The following is a 26319-nucleotide window of genomic DNA, read 5'->3' as shown; positions in this document are numbered from 1 at the left end:
GTAATCCCAGTACAATACAATTATTATTGAAAGATGAAGATTCCACGTGCCACATGCCATTCCTCAGCCTTCTCACCTTACCTTCCTCAACTCCGATACTTATGCGATCATGTCCCTGTCCTTAGCTTCTTTCAAATTTTGTCAAGATTTTTATTTTACAAAGTAAATTATAATAAAAATTCCCTCACTGCAACAAAAATGACAAATTTGGAAACAATATATGATTTCCCTAATGATACAAACCTGTAGCTATTTATAGGTGATATTACTGAAAGACGAGCCATTAGATTTTTAGCGAGGGTTAATCACCCACCTGCTAGTTGGTGAGGGAGGGGGGGTTTAGTATCTAACCCACTTACTCACACACCTAGGTTGCGATCCCACTTTGCCTGGAGGTACGACTTCAAGAGGGCAGGTTGCGATCCCACTTTGCCTGGAGGTACGACTTCAAGAGGGCAGGTTGCGATCCCACTTTGCCTGGAGGTACGACTTCAAGAGGGCAGGTTGCGATCCCACTTTGCCTGGAGGTACGACTTCAAGAGGGACAGGTGCTGGCAGGTCAATCTGTATAAAAACCTACAGGTTTGTATCATTAGGAAAAATACGAATTACTTCTAAATGTAATTTTTTCTCTCACTAAATACCAACCAACGCTATTTATAGGGGATGACATGATAAATTCGTTAATTTGTATTTTTCCCAACGATACAAACCTTAGCTATTTATTAAGGGTATTACTTTCGGCGTAGCTGAAATGACGAGCCATTAAAGTTTAGTGAGGGTTAACTACCCACACTGCTAGTTAGCGGGGGCAGGGGGGTAGGAGTGCTACCGCTCCCACACCTTTGATTTAGCTCACTTTGCTTGGAGGTAGGACTTCACGGGGGATAGGGCTGGCGGGCAGGTTTGTATAAATAGCAAAATTTTGTATCGTTAGGAAAAATACAAATTAACTACGAATTGGTCATGTGTTGCATAACTGGAATACAATCCACGCTATTTATTAAGGGTGATTCACCTATTAGGAAGGGTAGACATCCCTGCAAATCTGGCTTTTGGCTTTACCCGGGGGCTCCTTATCAGAGTATGTCAGTACTCAAATATAAGGAGTCCCTGCACCTCGCTAAAACCTTGCTGCGCAAGGTCAGCGGCCTATGCAAGCAGTGTTGAGATATATAGAAGTGTGACCGTCCAGGTAAAGTTATTTAGAGTCTTTAGAAGGAAAAACTGTTGTAACCAAGACTTTCCCAATACCACCTCGCTAGGGTAGGGGGACGCAACAGTATTAGTTTTAATATTAGGTACACAAGGGTGCATGGTTTACCTGCAGTGGTTTGAGGTCAGCTTGTGCAGAGAACCCAGGATGCGGCTTTCCCCAAGAGAGGGGAGGATGAAGCAAAGAATACGAGCCAGTCAAACCTTTTCATTCACGCAGACAAAAACTGGGTAACAATGCCCTCAACCTTCTGCTACTTGTCCAACAGGAAGCTTGAGGTCTTAAACCAGCTGTTGTGCAGCCACCACAGGACCGATAGAAAACGTATAGTATCTCCTGTGGGTCACGTCTTGCAGGTAGTGGGATGTGAACGTAGTTTGAAGTTTCCACACCCCAGCCTGAAGAACCTGCATCACAGAAGTTTCTCTTAACATCATGAGCTCTAGGGTCACGTCAAGGAAGAGGGTCTGAATTCAGTGCATGGTCTATGTTCTTGAAAAACTATGCTGATAGTGTGTTCTTGGTGACCCTCCTCTTGGTCCTTCCTGTGCTGACGAAGAGTGCAGGCACACAAGGACGGGTTGTGGTTGTTCTCTTAACCCTGGATAGGTACGATGGGTCGTACGCGACCTCGAGCGTCAAAAAAAAAAGAGGTTTTTCTCACGTGACTCACCACCGTGACTGAATTTGTGGGTGATCGACCTGCAGGAGGTGTCTCCCCTACACGCTCTAGTAGTGTCCAGATGTGCATTGCTGTAGCTGTACTCCTTCCCCGATTTCTGAGACGCGTCGGGGTCGAGCGCGACCGAGTTTACCCTTCTAAGGTAATTTGCATAATTATCAAAGTTATTACGTACTATGAAATTGTCGTAGAATGGTGCAACTTGTATAGGTTATCAGTTGTGGAAAGTCATGGTGGATTGTTTGGCTACCATGTGCATGATTTTTTTTTTAGTTAAAATGTCGTTCATCACCACGAGGACCATTTTACCGCGAGTGCCCCTTTTTCATTTTTTTTCATTTTTTTACCAAGTCATTTTTCCGTAAGATATTGCCAAATAGGGTCGTAAAACTTTTGCTTGTTTAGTGTTGGAAAGTGTGTCTAGATGATCTGGCTACCCATGCGTGACTTTGTTTTTGTCAGATACAACGTAGTTATTGGTATATTGGGTATTTAACTGCGGTTGCCAATTTCTGTTTTTTTTTCAATATTTGTAAAAATTTTTACGTAGTAAGGAATTGCCGTATATTATTCATTTTTTTTTTCATGTTTATGTGTTAGAAAGTGTGCCTTGATGGTTGGGCTAACACGTGCATGTCTTTTTTTTTTATCTGAGATGCCGTATATTAGAATGTTGGGCATTTTACCGCGAGTGCCCCTTTTTCATTTTTTTTTCATTTTTTTGCCAAGTCATTTTTCCGTAAGATATTGCCAAATAGTGTCGTAAAACTTTTGCTTTTTTAGTGTTGGAAAGTGTGTCTAGATGATCTGGCTACCCATGCGTGACTTTGTTTTTGTCAGATACGACGTAGTTATTGGTATATTGGGTATTTAACTGCGGTTGCCAATTTCTGTTTTTTTTCAATATTTGTAAAAATTTACTACGTAGTAAGGAATTGCCGTATATTATTGATTTTTTTTTTCATGTTTATGTGTTAGAAAGTGTGCCTTGATGGTTGGGCTAACACGTGCATGTCTTTTTTTTTATCTGAGATGCCATATATTAGAATGTTGGGCATTTTTCCGCGAGTGCCCCTTTTTATTTGTTTTGCATTTTTTTGCTTAGTCATGTTACCGTAAGGAATTGGCAAGTAGTGTCGCAAAACTTATATTTTTATAGTGTTGGAAAGTGTTTCTAGATGATCTGGCTACCCATGCCTATTTTTTTTTTAGCCAGATATGGCTTATATATAAGTATGTGTTCGATTTTCCTGTGATTGCCATTTTTTCGTTTTTTCCCATTTCTTTCAAAATAACTACGTACTAAGGAACTATCACAGAGTAATGATTCATTTATATGTTTATTTGTCGGAAAATGTGCCTTGATGGTTTGCCTAGCACGTGGCTGAAATTTTTTTTTCTGAAATGCCGTATATTAGAATGGCCATTTTTCCGCGAGTGCCCCTTTTTATTTGTTTTGCATTTTTTTGCTTAGTCATGTTACCGTAAGGAATTGGCAAGTAGTGTCGCAAAACTTATAATTTTAGTGTTGGAAAGTGTTTCGAGATGATCTGGCTACCCATGCCTATCTTTTTTTTTAGCCAGATATGGCGTATATATAGGTATGTGTTCGATTTTCCTGTGATTGCCATTTTTTCATTTTTTCCCATTTCTTTCAAAATTACTACGTACTAAGGAACTATCACAGAGTAATGATTCATTTAGATGTTTATTTGTCGGTAAATGTGCCTTGATGGTTTGCCTAGCACGTGGCTGAATTTTTTTTTTTTCTGAAATGCCGTATATTAGAATGTTAGCCTTTTTTCCGCGAGTGCCCCTTTTTATTTGTTTTGCATTTTTTTGCTTAGTCATGTTACCGTAAGGAATTGGCAAGTAGTGTCGCAAAACTTATATTTTTATAGTGTTGGAAAGTGTTTCTAGATGATCTGGCTACCCATGCCTATCTTTTTTTTAGCCAGATATGGCGTATATATAGGTATGTGTTCGATTTTCCGGTGATTGCCATTTTTTCGTTTTTTCCCATTTCTTTCAAAATTACTACGTACTAAGGAACTATCACAGAGTAATGATTCCTCTAGAGGTTTATTTGTCGGAAAATTTTGTTTACTTCTTTTTTGATTGAATATCATCAAATTTTTTTAGCTAAAATATTATATTGTTTCACATTTTTTTTTTTTTTCGATTTTATTTCCCTTCAAAAATTTTTTTTTGGGTCAGAATTTTAATTTTATAGTCGTAAAATAATCGACAATTATCCAGCAACCCACCATACAATTTTTATGCATATCCAATAATAATTAGATTAGTAAATAACACCTTGAAATTGACATACCCTTCCTACATTTCAAGTGGCAGATTAGGGAGTCTGAGTCAGTGTGGTTGGCGGCCATTTTGTGGACATATCCGAAGCGTAAGTTGCCCTATCTATATATATTCTTGTTCCCTATAGAATTTGTGATATTTTGGTATATTTTTACCTGCATAAATATCATATTATATATTAAATATATATATATTTTTTTACGAAATTTCTAAGTACTCAAAAAATTACCTTTAGATATGGCCCCTGATATAAATGTAATTTACAAAATAATGAAGATTTTTTTACATATTTCTATTTTAGGATAACATATGTTTATTCCCTAAAAAAATTAGCCACTTCCTATTTCATTTGGGTACCCAAAAAATTTCATGAAATTTGGACAAATTTTTTTGGCCAAAAAAAGTTACCCTTTTTTTCTCATTTCAGATCTTCACCTCCATGGGTCTGACTTCATCCAAAATACATCAAGATGTGTCCTAAACATTCAAGAATCAATTCGTAAAAGGATTTGTGTATATATGTATAAACTTTTTTTTTATGAATTTTTGTCAGGTCTTTTTTTTTTCTACTTAATTTTTTAAAATATTTATAATAAATAGTTTTTCTGCAGATGAGTAGTATTTATCTTTACAGTTGTTTTAAGCATTCATTGAAGTTTTTTTTGGCAAAAGAAAAAAAGAGGTTACTGCAAAAACTGATTTTTCAAGAATTTTTTTTGGCGTCGGGGTCGTTCGCGTCCGAGTATACCCTTAAAGGGGTGTCCGAGGAGCGTACCTATCCAGGGTTAAGATACAGCCTCAAACTCCTCACTGGGCAGAGTAAGAGATGAACAGGGTCATCTTTAACATAACGAAGACTTGAAATCCAGAAGGAGTAGAATTGTGGATCCACTACTCCCAGGTTCTGAGTCTTAGCAATAAACTCAGGGACAAAGCTGAACGTTACCGCTCCCCATCCACTTGAATGGGCGATGTTGTATGAAGTTCACCGACTCGTTTGGCCGAGGCCAAACCTAGCAGGAACACAGTCTTCCAAGTTAGGTAGCGATCTGTTGCCTGGCGTAATGGTTCATAGGGAGGTCTCTTAAGAGACCTGAGAACTCAAACCACGTTCCATAGGGGAGGTCTCACTTCAGACTGAGGACAGGTAAGTTCATAACTCCGTATGAGTAAGGAAAGTTCTAGCGATGAAGAAATGTCCATTCCTTTCAGTCTAAAGGCGAGGCTTAAGGCCGAGTGATAGCCTTTTACCGCCGAGACTGACAGGCACATTTCTTCACCCAAATATATGAGGAACTCCGCTATTGCTGGAATAGTGGCATCGAGGGGAGAGATACCCCTTCCACAACACCAACCACAGAAGACTTTCCACTTTGCCTGGTAGACTGCTGCTGATGACTTTTGTAGGTGTCCAGAAATCCCGATCGCAACTTGTTGCGAAAATCCTCTCTGAGAGAGGAGATGCTGGATAGTCTCCAGGCATAAGTCGTAGCGAAGCTATGGCTTTGTGGAATATGTTGGCATGTGGTTGTTTGCGAAGATAGTGTCGAGGAGGGAGTTCTCTTGGGGGCTCCGTTAGGAGTTGCAGAAGGTCCAGAAACCCCTCTGCGTGATGCCATAGCGGAGTTGTGAGTGTCATTGAAAGGTTGACCGATGTTCTGGCCTTGTTGAGTACCCTCCTCATCAGACAGAACGGGGGAAAGGCATAAACGTCGATGTTGTTCCACCGTTATTGGAATGCATCTTGCCAGAGAGCCTTGGGGTCTGGGACTGGAGAACAATACAACGGGAGCCTCAAGTTCAGGGCCGTTGCGAAGAGGTCCACTGTCAGAGAACTCCACAAAGGCAGGACTTTGTTGGCTACTAGATGATCCAAAGACCACTCGGTACTCACTATCTGAGATGCTCTGCTAAGTTGTCGGCGAGCACATTTCTTGTGTCCGGAAAGAAGCGTGCCGATAGTAGTATTGAGTGGATCTTGGCCCACCTAAATACAGTGGAACCTCTACATACGATTGTCCTAACATATGAATTTTCCAACATACGAAGTAAAATTCAACCAAATTTCTCTCAACATACAAAGTGTTGCTCCAACATACGAAATAAACAATACGCTTATCCGTGGAATTTTCTCGAAAGCGTCCAGCGTCGTTTGTTGTCGACACCGCTAGACGGCAGCACATCGGAGGGACGCCAATCGAGTGTCACCTTGTTCAGTCCTCTCATCGCGTGCGCATCGTGTGGTTGTCCTTTATTCGCTCAGTTTTAACAGTTTTTTATCTTACCTTTTCACGTGTTGTTTTCTGTGTTCCGTAATCATGGGTCCTAAAAAGCTTAGTTTCGGTTCAGGAAGTCGTAGCAGTGGTGAGAAAAAGAGGAAGTCTATGCTTTCATTAGAATTAAAGCAGGAAATCATAGAAAAGCATGAGCAAGGTGTACGGAATATGTCTACGATCTCGACGATCATAAAACAGAAGTCGGCCATTAAAGCAGTGAAACCTTCGAAGGGGATCACGATTATTTCTAAACGTCGTAGCCCTACTCTGGAAGAGATGGACTGCCTTTTGTTTATCTGGATAAAAGACAAGGAGATTGTTGGCGATAAGATCACGGAAACGATCATTTGTGAGAAGGCCACCGCTATCTACAGTGACTTGAAGGCGGCGCGCTCTCGGGGTGACGCGGGGGAGAATTCAGCCGATCCTATGACGGAGGAGTTCAAGGCGTCTCGAGGTTGGTTCGAGAAATTTAGGAAATGGACCGGGATTCATTCAGTTGTTCGTCATGGAGAAGCTTCGAGTTCGGACACCAAGGCTGCTAAAGACTTCAAAAGCATCGTGGCGGAGGAAGGTTACATAGAGCAGCAGGTGTTCTACTACGATGAAACCAGTCTGTTTTGGAAAAAGATGCCTAGTCGAACGTATATTACCGCCGAAGAGAAGAAAATGCCTGGACATAAGCCAATGAAGGATCGGTTGACTCTTGCACTTTGTGCCAACGCCAGCGGGGACTGCAAAATTAAGCCTTTGTTAGTTTACCATTCCGAAAACCCTAGGGCATTTAAAGCACATAGAATTAATAAAGACCTGCTACATGTTCTATGGCATTCTAATTCTAAGGCTTGGGTTACTTGGCATATCTTTGTGGAATGGGTAAACGTAGTTTTCGGCCCTGCTGTCAAGAAGTATCTTCAGGAGAGGAATTTGCCTTTGAAGTGCTTGCTTTGTTTGGACAATGCACCCGCTCACCCCCCAGGACTCGAAGATGATATCATCGACGAATACAAATTCATCAAGGTGTTGTATCTTCCACCGAATACCACCCCTATCCTCCAGCCCATGGACCAGCAAGTCATCTCTAATTTTAAGAAGCTGTACACCCAGCACTTATTTAAGCAGTGCTTTAATGTCACGCAAAGCACCAACTTAACTTTGCGTGCATTTTGGAGGAGCCACTTCAATATCGTGCACTGCTTGAAGATTATTGATCAGGCTTGGGAGGGAGTAACTCGTCGGACCCTGAATTCCGCTTGGAAGAAGCTTTGGCCTGATGCTGTTGCTCCCAGGGATTTCGAAGGTTTTGGCCCCGAGAATGAACCTGTGCTTGCCGCCGAGGAAGACGTCGAAGAGATTGTATCCCTTGGCAAGTCCATGGATCTGGAGGTGGATGAAGATGACATCACCGAACTCATCGATGAGCATCACAAAGAGCTCACCACCGAGGAACTCGAGGAGCTGCAAGCCATGCAGCATGATGAGTTCCAAGCGCAGTTGAGTGAGTCAGAGGAGATCGAGGAGGTAGGGGAAATCTTAGGTACGGCGGAAATAAAACAGATGTTGGCATATCGTCAACACGTTGTTGATTTCATCGACAAGCATCACCCACAGAAACTTCAGGTTTGCCGTGTTGTTGCGCAGTTCGATGATGTTTGCTTAACGCATTTTAGAAAAATCCTCAAAAGCCGTACAAAGCAACTTTCACTCGATAGTTTCTTTAAAAAATCTTTAAAACGGTCTAGTGATCACGATGAAAAGAAAGAAAGTGAAGCAAAGAAATGGAAGACTGAATCGAGTCAAAGTGATGAAAATTAAAAATAAGAAAAGAAAAAATGTAAAAAAAAATATAAAATAAAAATGAAAAAAAAAAAAAAGCTAAGTTAAGTTAAAGTTCACGTAGTAGTGTAAGTTAGTTTAAGTTATCGTACACGTTATCGTACGAAGTCACCGTCCCTACCTCATCGCTGATCTTCCGTCTCCTCCAGCATATAAGTCCCTACACCTGCGCTGGCCTGTCGCTAAGGTAAAGTGTTACATTACAACCCGTTTTTTATTTATCATTTCATTATCATTCTTTATTTTGGTTTGTAATATGGATTTATTATACAGTTATTGTATTAATGTCATGTGTAATTATGTGAAGCCATTTATTAAGGATTTATTATGGGTTTTTAGGCTGAAGAACGAATTAAATCAATAACCATGTATTCTTATGGGAATATTTGCTCCAACATACGATCGTTTTAACATACGAAGCAGTTTCTGGAACGAATTAAGATCGTATGTAGAGGTATCACTGTATCTCTACTGCTAGATGGAATAGGTGCTGCAAAAAAGTACCTCCTTGCTTGTTGATGTAAGCCACTACTGTGGTGTCGCTTATCACCACCACTGAGTGGCCCGCCAAGAATTGTTGGAACTGTTGATGGGCCAGAAAGATAGCTTTCATCTCCAGGAGATTTATGTGGAGGTACTCTACTGACTTTGACCAGTAGCTCGAGGTTGTGTGATGCAGCATATGGGGCTCCCACCCTTTTTTTTTTTTGAAGTCTGAGAACAGCATCAAATCCAGGGGGAGGACAAGAAGATCCACTCCCTTTCGTAGATTCTCGTCTGCCACCCACCACTCAAGGTCCGTCAGTTTCGCTGATCCCATGGGGATCCGGATGTCCGGGGAATCGCGATTCTGATCCCACCGGACTTGAGTCGCCACTGGAGGGATCTCATCCTGAGGCAACCATTGGGAACTAGACAGGCCAGTGATGAAAGGTGACCGAGGAGGCTAGAAGATCTTCTCGTCTGAGAAAAGGTTTCGCGACCTTTCTCAGCCTTGTTATCCTGTCGTCTGATGGGAAGGCTTTGTGGAGATTGGTGTCTATAATCATGCCTAGGTATACCAGTCTCTGTGTAGGAAGCAGGGATGACTTCTCGAGATTTACTATGATCGCCAGCAAAGTCTCAGAAGTTTGTCTTGGTGTTGAAGAAGGGTTGACACAGTCTGCTAGGATTAGCCAGTCGTCCAGATAGCGGAGGAGACATAGGGCAAACACACTGGTGAAAACTTGCTGTGGAAAGACCGAGGCACAGCACCTTGAACTGGTACTTCCTGTTGTCTAGGCTGAATCTAAAGTACTTCCTTGAAGACTGATGGATTGGGATCTGGAAGTACGTGTCCTTTAGGTCCTGTGTACACATGAAGTCCTGAGGTCTTACCGCTAGTCTGACCGTTTCAGCCATCTCCATGCTGAACGGAGTTTGTTTGACAAACTTGTTCAGGGCTGAGAGGTTGATGACTGGTCTCCAGCCTCCAGACACCTTTCTTACACGAAAGAGTCGACTGAAGAAGCCTGGGGACCCGTCAAGGATCTCTTGGAGAGTGCCCTTCTTCAACAGGGTCTGGACTTCCGCCCGAAGGGCCTGCCCCTTTGCCGATCCCATAGCAAAGGAGTCTATTGACACTGGATTCCTGGTCAGGGGAGGGAGAGATGTTATGAACGGGATGCGATATCCTAGATGGATCACGGAGATTGTCCAGGAATCGGCCCCGAGTTGCTTCCACCTGTCTGAGCAACTTTGTAGGCATCCCACCACTGGTGGAAACGCAGGGGGAGTGCCTATCCTAGCGTTTGCGGCCTCGACTGCTCCTTCTAGGATTCTTTCCTCCCAAGGAGGACTTTTTGCTGGGCTTATAAGACACCACTGTCTTCACTGCTGTTTTCGTCGTTACAGTCTTGGTTGGACAGGACTGTTGAGGTGCTGGAGATTTATAGGGCTTGGATGTCAAAGACCTATGGAGGAGTGAGTCCTGATGAGATTTTCTCCACCTCTCAGCAACACGTCCTTAGGCTCAAACAGGTGGGCTCCCTCTAGAGAGGAATGTCTCAGCCTAGTTACCTCGACGTTGGGGACCTGATGGTGGAATCTCTCAGACACCGCATCTCGACGTTTCAAGATAGTGTTTGCTCACAAGTTCGAAACTTGGTAGGCAAGACACTATCATGCGAGTGCCTAAGAGAAGAAAGGTCTCCACAGCCTTCCTAGTACGTTCCTTGGAGAAATCCTTGGTTCGTACCAGGATTCCCAAGGTACCTAACCAGATATCCAACCACGAAGTAGCCTGCAGCGCATACTTTGTGACCTTTTCCTGATTAAGGACTTCGGCTGCCGAGAAAGAGACCTGCCGGTTGGGGAGTGTCTCAAGAGAGATCCCCTTAGTTAGATCTTCCAGAGAGTGGTGAAGAGGAAGAGCTCGACTGGGCTCCTCCAAGATCTTAAAGTACCTCCTCTGTTGTACACAAGGAGGTGGGAGGAGCTTGTTGGTAGAGCCGGATCAGTTGGAGGAGGCAAACTCGGAGAGCTGTTGGGCGATCTTAGCCCTGGCACCCTTCAACCCTTGAGACCAGGACAGGGCTGCACCAGTCTTTGAGGGTTTCTGGGTGCCGAAGACACGGTCTAAGACCGTGTCTTTGCCCTTCCGAAGGGGTATCTCTGGGTCAGAAAACCCGTTGAGAACCCTACTAAGAGTCAGGACCTGCCAGAATACATGTTCTGCTCTTTTTGCTCTCCTGACATTGGATTTGCAGCGAAGTCTCCTTCTTCCATCCCCGAGAGCTCTTCCCAGGGAGTGTCGCGGACATCGCTCGAGTGGCTGGCTGTCTCCATCTTGTTAGTCATGGTAGAGGACTTTGGCAGTGTCTTGCTTCCGAGGAAGGAGGCAAGACTCCAACATCGAAGGCCTGGATGTTGTGTCCCTCCTGATCTCTGATGGTGGGGAACTCTCAGCGTGAAGGGAAGCTTCTACCCACTGTGGATTAGAGGAGGGCCTTTCCTCACGCGACTCCCTTGGTAAAGGAGAGGTGGGAGAGTATCCCTGAGGAGATACCGGAGGGACTAGCCTTGATGGCATGATCGGAGTCGGTTTCACCCTCGAGGAAGTGACCGCATCGGAAACATCTCTTTTCCTCTTCAATGGGGTGGAGGAAGCCATGGTTCCATGTCGAGAGTCTAGAGCTTTAGGCTGCTCTGAAGAGCAGCCAGACAGGGCAGGATTGAATGCCTGTGCTACAGCTCTGACTAGGGCACTGAACCAAAGCTGCCGACTGACCGAAGCACTGTCAGACAGATCCCCTGAAGGGAAAGGGACCAAAGGTGCCCTACGAGTAGTTACCGTAATAGGCGAGTCCGCCTAGAAGAAGGCAATTTCAGGATCCTGAACCCCTCTGCTGAAGCCAGTTCCCCTTTCCAGAAGGGTGCGCTGAAATGCGTTTGTGAGGAGAGGAATGAGGCGATGATAACCTGGCCGGGAGTAGTTCCTGTGTACGCGCATTTGCGTGCTGCCCAAAGGCAAGGCAATCAACACAAACGTGCGCGGGAGTGTGTTGACACGTGTGCGCAGGCAGAAGTTGGAGCGCAGGTGAGAGCAGGCGCATGGGTGAGCGTTGGCTTGCACGCGCAAAGAGTGGTGGCGCGCTAGCGAGTGTTGGCGCCCATGTGTGGGCACGTCTTGGGCACGGTGAGCGGCGGGCGCGCATGTCCTGGTACGGGAGACCTGGCGCGCAGAAGAGTGCTGGAGTGCGCGTGATGGCGTATGCGTGCTGGAGCTCGCTGACATTCAAGAGAGCGCTGGCGCGCAGGAGATCGTGGGCGCATAAATGTGTAAGAGAGCACTGGCACGTAGGAGATCGTGGGTGGGCAGGAGAGTGCTGGCGTGTAGGCGCATGTTGCAGCTGCCGTCTATAAGGGCGAGCAGGTGAAGGGGAGCGCCGAAGCGTTGCAGAGCGCTGACAAGCAGGCTGGTGTTGATGAGCTGCTGGTGAGCGCTGATGTCCTGGAGGTTGGCAAGCTGAAGGGTGATGGCACGTAGCTGCGCACTTCGGTAGAGCCTCAAGAGGCTTTACCGGGATCAGGAACAGTGATGGAAGGTCGGCAGGTCTGATGGGTGGTAGGTCAGGAACTGGGATGTGCTTTTTGGGAGGGTAAGCATCCAACGATGGAGATCGCGAACGATCTACAGAGAGGTCCTGGACCGAAGTCGGAGGACTAGTAGCAGGTCCAGTGACGGTCGAAGGTCGAGGGCCAGATGACTGCAGCGGAGGCACCTCTGCAGGTGAAGGCTGCGACGACGAAGCAGAAGAGCTAAAGAGGCGCCTTTTCACCGATGGTGAAGGGAGACCTCTAAGGAAAAGTGGAGCGCAAGCTTTCCGACGAAGGCGACCTCTAAGGGGCCGTTGGATCAGCAAGCTGACCGTACGCCACAGCAGTCCTCCATAGAGGAGTCTATGAACTTCCCCGAGGGAGAGAAACACTCGCAGGAGACACAGACGTTGGACTTAGTCTCAATCTCGAAGGATGATCAGGAATGGGGGAAACTATGTCGGCAGCAACCGCTGGAGAGTCTGGAGGGGCAGAGGATGAGATCATAGATGACACCTCTGAAACCACAACGTCCATAAGAGCTAGAAGATCTACCTCTGACAGCGACGATGACTGCTGCACAGTACAGTAGCACCCTTGCGGACAATCTGCAGCAATGCGTCCTTGGAGGGGGGGGGGACCCGAGAGCCCCAATGACAACCAAACCTGTAATAAAGGAGTTAGTGACAAGGCCTCCCCCGGGGGGAGAGGTGGGGTCACTTTGCTAGGAGAAGCAACACCATCTCTCGAGGACCGGGGTTGGCCAACATTAAATTGGTCTACGCTACTACTCGACGGTCTTTTGTAGGAGACCGAACGAGTAGGAGCTTCGGAGGAGGGTCGGGAGACGGAAAAAGAGGCCTTGGGTTTTCCTCCCTTCGAAGGAGCCTTCAAAGGAGAAATATCAAACTTAGATTTCTTCTTCTGCCGTCGCCTAAACTTCTCCCACTGGGAGGAAGACCACTCCCTACACTTATCACTATCACACCGTTGACCTCTGCAGGTGGGTCAAAGGGTTTGGGGATCTGTCCACCGCCGACATAAATGTTCCACAGGACCGACCGGTGAGTCCAGGGCAGGTGTGCATGGTTGCAGAAGTCAACTCACAAAACCACACTAGGAAAAGAAAAAGCAAAAACATTAATGGCTGTCAAATAAAGGAGAAGGATGAAGACCGGCAACGTCCGTTCACCATCAGAGCCAGAAGCAAAGTGAGCTAAATCACAGGTGTGTGAGTGGGAGCAGTAGCAAACTACCCTCCCCTAACCCCCACTAACTAGCAGTGTGGGTAGTTAACCCTCGCTTAACTTTAATAGCTCGACATTTCAGCTATGCCGAAAGTAATACCCCTAATAAATAGCGTGCTTTGCATTCCAGTTATGGAACAATGAAATTTTTACCATTATTAATCAATTCGCCAGTAAATTTTTCCCACCCAATAACACCCAGTTACCACTGGGTGGCCCCATTACTATAGGATATATTAGAGTACTGTATATCTTTTTACTTGCAACAGAAATAAAGATCATTTTCGTAGAAAACCGGAGTTTTTCTAATCTAACCCCATTTCTTTATTAGTAAAGCTTTACCCGTGTTGTTCTATAAAAACACTGGTAAATATGTTACTTTAACTACTAGTTTCAAGAAAAGTAGGTTGACCAAGGCACCAGCCACCCGTTGAGTAAAATTGAATATAGGATTTAGGCATTAAGCCAAGCACTGGGGCATCAAAGGCCATTCAGCGCTATATAACGAAAATCATTCAATCATATCTGTATACTCACACCATTTAGTATCATTTTAACCATTAATACAAATCGCAACACTTTCATACAATAAAATCTAGATGTGAAATAAATAGGGATTAAAAGGGTAAAATAAATAAATAAATTAATAAAATCAATTATAGCTCGTAATATAACCCAATACTTTGTATAAATTTTCTCAAGTTCAGGGTATTACAGTTTTCCCCCAGTATATCTCTTAAAGGTTTGTCCTGGAGTAAATGTGTCCTCCTCTTTAGATTAAAAACAGGACAAACGACTAAAATATGTTTAACATCCATTGTCACTTGACAGGTATTACAATGAGGGGCCTGTCTCCCTTCCCCACTCTTCATTAAATAATTGTGCATTGCATGTGTATGGCCAATACGCAGCCTAGTTAAAATTATGGTATCCCTCCTACTTGTAGAATTACAAGATGACCATTTATCCACCAATGGGTGGATTTGTTTCAATTTTGTATTGGTGGTCAGTTCAGACCATCGAGCCTGCCACTTATTTTTACAGTAAAGATGAATCTCACTTTTAAGATCTTTGTAAGGAATACTCAAGGGGGATGGATTACTTAGCCCTGAAGCTTCCTTTGCTGACTTATCTACTTGTTCAATTCGATCCACCCCAACATGGGCAGGGACCCAACAGAAGTGAACACTGATACTCTTCCTAGACTGCAGAAGTACTAACCAGTCCTGCACCTCTTGTACTAGATGATGGCCTGGCATAATTTGTTTTAATGAGAGTAAAACACTATTGGAATCCATAAAAATTGTATAAAAACTATTTTGGTTGCCATTTTTAAAAATATGTTGGACTGCGAGAATTATTGAGTACAGCTCAGCAGTAAATATTGAACAAGAGGATGGGAGTTTCCTTCTAATAACAATATCCCCCCCACCCACCACAACTGCACTACCAACTCCTGCAGCTGATTTGGAGCTATCTGTAAAAACATGTTTCCCATGATGTTGAGCAGCACGATTTAAAAACTCACTTTTCATTACCCTACTAGTTAAGGTATTTTTCCCTCCTGCCGTAAAACATACTTTAACAGGTGGATTACACCAAGGAGGAGACTTGGGATATCCTACCTCTGCTATCTGTGCTGTTAACAAGCCTACTTCTCTAGCATCATTTTTCAGCTGTACTTCCAAAGGCTTAGGCACTCTAGATCTGTTAGGAGCCCGATCTAAAGGCGCCCTAACATATTTACAGTTAGAATTGTTTCTCACAGCAAGGGACCTAGCTAAAATCCTCAAACTCAACTCCTCTCTGCGAATGGAAAGGGGAGGTATGCCAGAATCAACATAGAGACTGTCAATGGGAGATGTTCTGTAAGCACCTGTGCAGATGCGAAGCCCAGCATTGTGAACAATATAAAGTTTTCCAAGTAAAGTCTTTGTAGCTGATCCATATATTTGGCATGCATAGTCTAACTTGCTCAGACACAAAGATGTATAAATTCTAAGCAAAGTTGTTCTATCAGCACCCAAATCAAAATGCGATACCACTTTCAGAATGTTCAGCGACTTCTTAACCCTGACAGATAGGTCATTTATATGGGGACCAAATGTCATTTTCTTGTCGAAAATGACTCCAAGAAACTTGACATTATCGTCATATGGCAAAATACAATCATTTAAGAAAAGGGTGGGGATCTCTTCCCTTTTACAAGTAAGAGTAAAGCGAATGGCTTTGGTCTTCCGAGGAGAAAACATGAATCCACGCGAATTTGCCCATGCGGAAGCAGCATTTATTGCAATTAGAAGATTTTGGCATGCTTGTAGTGCAGATGATCCACTACAATAAATTGCAAAATCATCGACAAATAGTGATCCTTGTATGCCAGGAGGTATGTGACTTATGAGACTATTAATAGCAACAGCAAACAAGGTCACACTCAATACGCTACCTTGGGGGACACCTTCTTCTTGCATGAAGGATGAAGATAGTTCCAACCCTACTCTCACTTTAATTGAGCGGTTTGATAAAAATTCTTCAAGAAAAGAGAACACATGTCCTCCTATACCCCACGAGGACAATTGCTTTAAAATACCACCCCTCCAGGTGGTGTCATATGCCTTTTCGAGGTCAAAAAAAAGACACCCACCACCTGGTTTTGGTTAGAAAAGGCATTTGAAATTTCCCTTGATAACATCAGCAAAGGGTCTAGAGTACTTCAGTTCTTCCTAAAACCAAACTGTCTGTTAGATAAAAGATTTTTTGATTCTAGATACCACACAAGTCTGTTGTTGATCATTCTCTCAAATAGTTTGCATATGCAACTGGTTAAGGATATGGGCCTATAACTAGATGGCAGTTCTGGGTCTTTACCAGACTTGTGGCCTGGAATTACAATTGAAGTATGCCAGGAATCAGGAGATGTTTGGGAAGCCCATAGACCATTAAAGGTTTCTAATAAAAATTCCTTGGTATCCACTGGAAGATGTGATATCATTTCATACCGGATGCCATCCTCATCTGGGGCAGTTAAAGAAGAGCTAGAGATAGCATTTTGCATCTCCTCCATACTAAAAGGCAGGATAAAAGCTTCAGTATTTGAAGAAGCAGGAGGAACAACAGATGTTGATGCTCTAATTTGTTGAATTGCTGGGGAATAGTTGTCAGCACTTTATACATGGGCAAAGTGCTTAGCAAGAACCTCTGCTACATCTTTGGGGTCAGATATATATTTATTATTTTCCCTTAATATTGGTAGAGGCTTAGGGACGAATTTGCCTTGAAAGTTTTCTAATTTTGTCCCATATTTCCTTTGAAGGAGTTTTGGTATTAATATTAGATATATATTTCTTCCAAGATGCTCTCTTTGCATTTTTAAAAGTTCTTTTTTGTTTGGCACAGGCTCCGAGGTACGCTATTCTATCTGCTACATAGTTTGTTCTCAAGTATCTTCTGAAGCAAGTTCGGGTCACTTTTCTTGCGTTGGCACATTCTTTACTCCACCAAGGAACTACAGAGCGATGAGGTAAACCGCATGTTTTAGGTATAAACTTGCTAGCATTATCATCAATAATATTTTCTAGATGTTGATAGGCATGCACTGGAAATGTAAATTCATCATACTCTTTATCGGTGTGTGAACAGTTTTCATAAGCTGTCCAGTCTGCCTCGTCTATCTTCCATTTTGGTGGACACTGAGAAGGAAGATTATGGACATAATTTAACATTATTGGCCAATGGTCACTGCCATGTAGGTGTTCATTTACTGACCAAAGGTAGTCCAATCGAATGGATGAGGAACAGATTGACAAATCAATGGCTGATGTAGAGTTGTGGAATACATCATACCTAGTTGGAGAATCATCATTCATTAGTATTACATCATTGTTGTCGATTAATTCTTCAACAAGATTACCCCATCTATCGCACACATTTCCACCCCATAATTTTTGCTTTGCATTAAAATCACCCATTAAAATAAAAGGGGCAGGAAGCGGATTGATCAGGTCTTGGAGGTCAGAAAGTCTAAGCTTTCTTGGATTACCAGCATGATCTAAGAGGAAAAGTTCTAAGGATGGTTCAATATATAGCGAGCATAAAGTAATTTTTTTCCCGATATGAGTTCTAACTGCACATGCCTGTAGTGGTGTATTGAGTAGGATTGTTTCAAATTTTACAGATTTGTGAATAATAAAACCTGTACCACCTTGAGCTCTTGCAGCTTGCTAAGGAGGGGATCTACAAAAATGATAATCGAGTCCAGGATTAAATGGTTTGTCACTGATCTTGGTTTCCTGTAGACAAATTACCTTCGTGTTCGAGTCCCTGGTTAAAGTTTTTATTTGCTCAATGCTAGTACTTAGACCTCTGCAATTCCACTGGATGATAGACATTATCTTTTGTTATTATTTTTCTTTGTCACATTTATCTTTTGGGACTTTTCAGATGAAGCCATGTAAGGCTTGGAGATGGAAGGCTTTACTAGGCCACCACTCTTCTTTTCTTTCTTTCTAGTATCTTTATACAAGTCAACCTTAGGATCAAGAGCAGTAGGGCACTTACCTGATTTAGATGAAGGTGAGGATGATGGGGACCTTTTCCTCTTTGGAAGATCTTGTTTTCCTATCTCCATCAAATCAGGTAGAGATTCTGCCTGAGACAATACGTTGAGATACTACCACTAGTGTGTTATGGCGTCTTTTGACCGGCAAGACAGTACTGCATTGGATCTTTCTCTCTGGTTACAGTTCATTTTCCCTTTGCCTACACATACACCGAATAGTCTGGCCTATTCTCTAAAGATTCTTCTCTGTCCTCATACACCTGACAACGATGAGATTACCAAACAATTCTTCTTCCACCAAGAGGTTAAATTCAGCACTAATTGTTCAGTGGCTACTTTCCTCTCGGTAAGGGTAGAAGAAACTCTTTAGCTATGGTAAGCAGCTCTTCTAGAAGGACACTCCAAAATCAAACTATTGTTCTCTAGTCTTGGGTAGTGACATAGCCTCTGTACTGGTCTTTCAATGTCTTGGGTTAGAGTTCTCTTGCTTGAGGGTACACTTGGGCACACTATTCTGTTTAATGTCTCTTCCTCTTGTTTTGTTAAAAGTTTTTATAGTTTACATAAGCGATATTTATTTTGATGTTGTCATTCTTAAAATATTTTATTTTTCCTTTTTTCCTTTCCTCATTGGGCTAATTTCCCTGTTGGAGCCCTTGGGCTTAAAGCATCCTGCTTTTCCAACTAGGGTTGTAGCTTAACAAGTAATAATATAATAGTGAAACTGAAATTCGCTATAAAAAATGGACGAGTCCTGGCTAGTTTGGTATTTTTCTCTATACATGTTTAATAGGGGCTGGGGCATAACAACTTATGTACCGGTCAATTAAAATGTGAATTATGTTTTTCACTATAACTCCATTGTTTACATGAGACTGAAGGGGACTTATTGCGCACGTTCAGTTCCTATTAGTTTGGGGAGCTTTCTCTGCATTTACAGAGACAAATCTGTCAGGTGGTTTATAAACCAATTGGCAGCTTACAAGTACTTCTCAATAAGTTCCCAGGTGTTGTTCTACAACAGCTATAATTTTTTCCGCATTCGCCTTCAGTTTCAACTTGACCACCTCACATCATGTAAAGACGTCTCCAAGAGTGAACTTCCGGGAAGTACATCTATCTATTTCAAAATTTAGGGTAATTTCATTTATGTCGGCAATTGATTATGATGGTAATGCTCTCCATATGTAAGGCTATCATTACTCATGTAAAATCTAAAAATAACAGAAATAATGTCTCAAAGGTCCGATTCTGGCTTAACCTTACGGTAAGGAATTATTTGTGATTTAATTTTTCATAATGTAAGGATTTACTTGCAATTTACTTTATCATAATATTACAAATTCGGAGATAATTTGTATTTTTCCTAACCATACAAACCTTAGCTATTTACATTGGGTTTACTTTCGGCGTAGCTGAAATTGACGAGCCAATAGGTTTTAACGAGGGTTAACTACCCCCGCGCTAATTAGCGGGGGTAGGGGAAGGGGTAGCTTGCTACCCCTCCCCCCCACACACCGGTGATTTGTCTCACTTCACTTAGAGGTAGGACTTGACTTGGGGGACAGGGCTGGCGGGCAAATATGTGTAAATAGCTAAGGTTTGTATGGTTAGGAAAAATACAAATTATCTCCGAATTTATCATTTGTTCCGTAACCGAAATACAAACCACGCTATTTACATTGGGTGACTTACCCCTTAGGAAGGGTGGAAAGTCCCCAGCCTTACTGGCTTTGGCTTTACCCGGGGACTCCGACTCCAAGTGAGTAGCACTCGAGAAAAGGAGTCCCTGCACCTCACAAGTTCCTTGCTCAGCAAGGAACGTGTGGCCTACGTAAGTTGTGTGTGGAGGAAAGAGCGCGACTCGTCCTAGGAAGTTGACCTTGAGACCTTTAGATAGGAATCTAGGCTAGGACGTTCCCAATACCACCTCGTCAGGATATGGGGGACGCGACAGTATTAAGCTTAATACTAGGAACACAAGGGAGCATGGTTTACCTGCAGAGGTTGAGGTCAGCTATGCGGAGACCAGGATGCTGCTTTCCCCAAGAGAGGGGAGGATGAAGAAAGAAGTAAGGGCCAGACAAACTCTTTCATTCACGCAGACTAAAACCGGGTAACAACGCCCTCAACCTACTGCTACTTGTCCATAAAGGAGCCTGAAGTTAGACCAGCTGTTTTGCAGCCACCACGGGGCCGATAGAAAAATGTATCGAGGCTCCTGTGGGTCACGTCCTACAGGTAGTGGGCTGTGAAGGTCGTTTGACGCTTCCAGACCCCAGCTTGAAGCACCTGCGTCACAGAGAAGTTTCTCTTGAAGGCCAGGGACGTAGCGATGCCCCTGACGTCGTGTGCCCTAGGGCGACGTGACGGAGGAGGGTCCGGATTCAAGGGGTGATGGATGACCCTTCGAATCCAAGCCGAGATAGTGTTCTTGGTGACCCTCCTCTTCGTCCTGCCTGTGCTAACAAACAATGCTTGCACGCGAGGACGAACTGCAGCTGTCCTCTTCAAGTAACGCCTCAGACTCCTCACTGGGCATAATAGCAGATGGTCTGGGTCGCTTGTTACAGAACGGAGACTCGTGACCCTGAAAGAGTCGAACCGTGGGTCCGACACTCAAGGATTCTGAGTCTTGGCAACAAACTCAGGGTCGTCCCTGAACGTTACCTCCCCCCATCCCCTTGAATGGGCGATGTCGTACGAGAGACCCTGAAGTTCACTAACTCGTTTGGCAGAGGCCAACGCGAGTAGGAAAGCCGTCTTCCAAGTCAGGTGGCGATCAGCGACCTGGCGTAATGGTTCGAAGGGAGGTCTCTTCAGAGCCCTGAGAACCCGAACCACGTTCCATGGAGGAGGTCTCACTTCCGACTGAGGGCAGGAAAGCTCATAGCTACGTATGAGTAGAGTGTGTTCCAGCGAGGAAGAAATGTCCACTCCTTTCAGCCTAAAAGCCAGGCTTAAGGCCGAGCGATAGCCTTTCACCGCCGAGACCGAAAGGCACATTTCCTCCCGCAAATAAACGAGAAACTCCGCTATTGCTGGATTAGTGGCATCGAGTGGAGAGATACCCCTCCCATGACACCAACCACAGAAGACTCTCCACTTCGCCTGGTAGACTCCCGTCGAGGACTTTCGCAGGTGCCGAGACATACTCTCCGCAACCTGTTGCGAAAAGCCTCTCTCCGTGAGGAGACGCTGGATAGTCTCCAGGCGTGAAGCCGAAGCGAGGCTACGGCTTTGTGGAAGATGTTGCAGTGTGGCTGTCCGAGTAGCTCGTGTCGTGGGGGAAGCTCCCTCGGGAGCTCCGTCAGGAGCTGCAGAAGGTCCGGGAACCATTCCGCGTGATGCCATAGCGGAGCTATCAAAGTCATAGACAGGTTGACCGATAGTCTGGTCCTGTTGAGCACCCTTCTCATCAGACAGAACGGTGGGAAGGCGTACACGTCGATGTTGTCCCACCGTTGTTGGAAAGCATCTTGCCAGAGAGCCTTGGGGTCTGGGACTGGGGAGCAGTACAGGGGCAGCTTGAAATTCAAGGCTGTCGCGAACAGATCCACGGTCGGGGAACCCCACAAAGTCAGGACTTTGTTGGCTATCTGAGGATCCAAAGACCACTCGGTACTCACAATCTGCGAAGCCCTGCTCAGACTGTCGGCGAGCACATTCCTCTTGCCAGGAATGAAGCGAGCTGGTAGTGTTATCGAGTGGACTTCGGTCCACCTCAGAATCTCTACTGCAAGATGGGATAGCTGATGTGAAAAAGTACCTCCCTGCTTGTTGATATAAGCCACTACCGTGGTGTTGTCGCTCATCACCACCACAGAGTGACCCGCCAGGGTCCGTTGGAACTGTTGAAGAACCAGGAATACGGCCTTCATCTCTAGCAGGTTGATGTGCAGGTACTTTTCTGATTCTGACCAAAGGCCTGAGGTCCTCTGGCTCAGAATGTGAGCCCCCCACCCTTCTTTTGACGCGTCCGAAAACAGCATCAATTTCGGGGGAGGGATGAGAAGATCCACTCCCTTTCGCAGGTTCTCGTCGACCAGCCACCACCACAGGTCACCCTGTTCCGAGGGTCCTACCGGGACCAGAAAGTCTGGGGAATTGGATCCTTGACTCCACCGGGACTTGAGCCACCATAGCAGGGACGTCATCCTGAGACGGCCATTTGGAACCAGACGGGCCAGGGAGGCTAGGTGACCTAAAGGACGCAACCACGATTGGGCTGGAAGCTCTTCCCGCCTGAGGAAGGGTTCTGCCACCCTCCTCAGCCTTGCTATCCTGTCGTCTGATGGAAAGGCTTTGTTGAGATTGGTGTCTAATAACATGCCTAGATAAACCAGTCGCTGGGACGGCTGCAGAAAGGACTTCGAGATTTACCAAGATCCCCAGATCTTGGCAAAGTCCCAGGAGCCTGTCTCGGTGTCGAAGAAGGGTCGACTCCGAGTCTGCCAGTCGTCCAGATATCGGAGGAGACGGATGCCTTTCCTGTGCGCCCAAGACGAAATCAGGGTAAACACTCTGGTGAACACCCGAGGTGCTGTGAAGAGACCGAAGCACAGCACCTTAAACTGGTAGGTCTTGCTGTCTAGGCTGAATCTCAAGTACTTCCTGGAAGACGGATGGATTGGGATCTGGAAGTACGCGTCCTTCAGATCCAGTGTGCACATGAAGTCTTATGGTCTCACCACAAGTCTGACCGTGTCCGCTGTCTCCATGCTGAACGGAGTTTGCTTGACAAACTTCTTCAGAGCCGAGAGGTCGATGACAGGTCTCCAGCCTCCAGACGCCTTCTTTACAAGAAAGAGTCGACTGAAGAAGCCTGGGGAGCCGTCGACGACCTCCTGGAGAGCATCCTTCTTGAGCATGGTCTCGACTTCTGCCTGAAGGGCTAGCCCCTTTGCCGATCCCATGGCATAAGAGCTCAACGACACTGGATTCGCTGTCAGGAGAGGTTGAGATGTCGTGAATGGGACGCGATAACCTTGGCCGATCACGGAGACCGTCTAAGAATCGGCCCCATGTTGCTGCCACCTGTGCACGCAACTTTGAAGGCATCCCCCCACAGGTGGACATGCGTGGGGACTGCCACTCCTACCGTTTACGGCCGCGGCCGCTCCCTCTAGGAGTCTTGCCTCCCGAGGAGGACTTACCGCCCCTCTTGTCCTTGACAGGAAAGGGCTGGGGCTTAGACACCAATTTCTTAGCTGCCAGCGCCTGCTTCGGTGTCCTGCGAGGCTGCTGCTTATGTTGCTGCGGAGCTGGAGGCTTGTAGGGCCGAGATGCAAGGGCCCTTTGGAGGAGGGAGTCCTGGCTAGACTTCCTCCACCTCTCAGCTGTGCGTTCCATATCTTGTGGCTCAAACAAACTTCCCCCAAGGATGGAGAGTGTCTGAGCCTGCAGACATCCACGGGTGGATCTTCTCGGTCACCGCATCACGACGCTTCAGCACCGAGTTGGCCCACAGGTTGGTAACCTGGTGTGCCAAGAACTCGATGGAGCGAGTGCCCGAGAGGAGGAAGGTCTCCAGGGCCTTCCTACTGCTCTCCTTAGACAGATCTTCGGAGCGCAATAAGATGCCCAGAGAACCCAGCCAGACATCCAGCCACGAAGTGGCCTGCATGGCACACTTCGCGACCTTCTCCTGGCTCAGGATCTCCGACGTCGAGAATGTCACCTGCCGGGCGGAGAGCTTCTCAAGTGGAACTACTCTAGTAAGCTCTTCCACCCAATGGTGGAGGGGAAGAGCGAGGCTAGACTCCCCCATGATCTCAAAATACCGCCTCTGCTGTAGACGAGGAGGTGGGAGGAATCTGTTCCTGGCAGAGGAACGACTGGAGGAGGCGAGGTCTGCGAGCTGAGCGTTGGCCCTGTCTCTGGCACTCTTCACCCCCTAGGACCAGGGCAGGGCTGCACTGGCCTTTGGGGGCTTCTGAGTTCCATAGACCTGATCCAGGACCGTGTCCTTGCCCTCACGAAGGGCGATCTCCGGGTCCTTGAACCTGTTGAGCTACCTAATCAGGCCCAAGACCTGCCAGAAGGCATGCTCAGACTCGTGCTGCTCTCCTCCCTGCGGACTGGCAGCTAAGTCTCCTGTCCCCGGAAGCTCTTCCTGGGGAGACACGTGGAAGTTCTCCCGGGGTCTGGCTAGTTCCTGACGAATTCGCGAAGAGGACTTCGGAATTGTCTTGGAGTCCTTGGGTTCCCTCATGGGTGGGATACAAGACTCCAGCAAAGAGGTCTGGAAGGTACCTTCCACGCGAGACGATTCCCCTCCACGAGGAGGAGACTCCCCCCTTGGTGCCGAGGGAGAGACCGCTGCCTCGCTGGATTCTCCTGAGGACAGAAAGGCCTCGTCCACAGGAGAAGGAGAAAAAGACTGCGAAGGGGATGGAGCCTTCCTGGCGGACCTCTTAGGGAACCAACTTCTCCCTGGGAGAAGTCACCACGAAGTCCACTCTTCTTCTCTTTAGCGGGGGCGAGGCCGTCGTTGGCTCGAGTCCTAGATCGGCGAGTGCCGGCTTCATAGCCTTCACTAATGCCCGCATCAGAGGACCAAACCAGGACTGCCGAGATACGGACACAGAGTCCGTAATTCCCGCTGGAGGGAAGGGGATCGCCTGACCCTTCAGAGTGGACGCAACTGGGCGTACCTGCAAAAAAGGGGAAGAAAGTGGCCTTGACCTCTCCGACGATTCTTCCTTGTCCTGCGAGAGAGACCTGCGCTTGCGCGGAGGTGATCCTGACTGCGACCTGGAAACATGCGACCCTGCTGCTGCCACGAGCTGCGGAACCCAACGAGAACGGGGGTCGCGCGGGGGAGTTTCCAATGAATCGCGCGCGAGGGGCTGCTGGAGCGCAGGCGCGTAGTCGCGCGGAGATAAACGAGCACGGGAGCGATCGCGCGCGGACGCGCGGGCGCACAGGAGATTGCCGAGAGCCAGGAGAAGAGTACAGCGCAAGGGAACGATGGTGTCCTGGAGACCTGTGACGCGTGGGCGAGTGATGGCGAGTCGGCAAACGATGGCGAGTCGGCGAACGATAGCGCGTTGGAGAGCGAAGGCGTGTATAACGCGCAGGCGAATGATAGCGCGTTGGAGAGCGATGGCGCGTATAACGCGCAGGCGAACGACCGCGCGTGGGCGAGCTGATCGCAGGAGACCTATGTCTGTCAAGATCCAGGTGGCCCTGACGCGTAGGAGAGCGCTTGCGCACAGGCGATGGATCGCGCGGGCGGTCAGGAAATAGCCGGGACTCGGGGGAACGCCGACGCGCAGGAGATCGCTGGCGCGCAGGAAGACAATGTGTAGATTGCTGCGCAGGAGCAAGAGGCGTGACCCGCAAAGGCGAACGCTCGCGAACGGGCTCAGGAAGAGTAGACGCGTGGGGGTGCCGGAACTCTGGATGTACGCGCAGGAGGATGACGAGCAGGAACGCGTGGGTGAGGAGGAGTTAAATCCTTGCCCGCGTCCAGATCCGGAGATCTAGGGCGGGTGGGCGAGCGTGGGCGCGTGTAAGGAACTGGATGCTCAGGTGCGCGCTGACAAGCAGGAGATCTTGTGCACTCAGGTGACCGTTGGCACGCTGGGCGCGTAACAGGAACAGGAGGTTGTATGTTGTCCGCAGGAGAGCGCTGGCGAGCAGGGGGGCGTTGACCATCAGGAGAGCGCTGGAGATCAGGAGTGTGCTGGCGAGCAGGGGAGCGCTGACGAACAGGAGAGCGCTGGCGAGGTGAGTCAGGAGACTGCAAAGATGGAGAGCACTTATGCGCTACTGCGCGTGAACGCGCAGGAGGGCGTGCAGGGGAACCCTGACGCGCAAGGGAAGCCCCCACACTGTGGGAGACATCCCTTTGCCCCGAAGGGACCGGTGCCCGTCGGCTGACGAGTTCAGGAGTCTGTTGGCCATCTGCGCAGGAGGTGGAAGGTCTGGCAGGCGTAGGAGATCGCAAACGATCCCCGAAGAGGTCTAAGGACGCGGCTGCTACAGTCTGCTCCTGGCGAGGAGGATCCTCATCGGAGGACGGAGGAGGAGAAGACTCGAAGAGGCGCCTCTTGAAACCCTTATAGGGAGACGGGAGGCCCCTGCGACGAAGAGGACGA

The 26319-nt window shown here is 46.6% G+C and overlaps 1 protein-coding gene across 3 annotated transcripts in view; it reads right to left on the bottom strand.

Moving 5' to 3' along the window:
• The window catches only part of LOC137621560 (zinc finger protein 415-like), a 55550-nt gene that overhangs the window by 1086 nt on the left and 28145 nt on the right, over positions 1-26319 (bottom strand). Inside the window, exon 1 of one of the 3 annotated variants that reach the window (XM_068351955.1) lies at positions 244-379. The exons of the other annotated variants lie outside the window; for them this stretch is intronic. The gene's annotated coding sequence lies outside the window, so the exon portion shown is untranslated. Of the gene's footprint in view, positions 1-243; positions 380-26319 lie in introns of those variants that run through there. 3 annotated transcript variants of the gene reach the window in all.

The sequence above is a fragment of the Palaemon carinicauda genome, chromosome 28, assembly GCF_036898095.1.
Source record: "Palaemon carinicauda isolate YSFRI2023 chromosome 28, ASM3689809v2, whole genome shotgun sequence".
Taxonomy (NCBI): Eukaryota; Metazoa; Arthropoda; class Malacostraca; order Decapoda; family Palaemonidae; genus Palaemon; species Palaemon carinicauda.
This window is presented reverse-complemented; position numbering and strand designations above follow the sequence as displayed.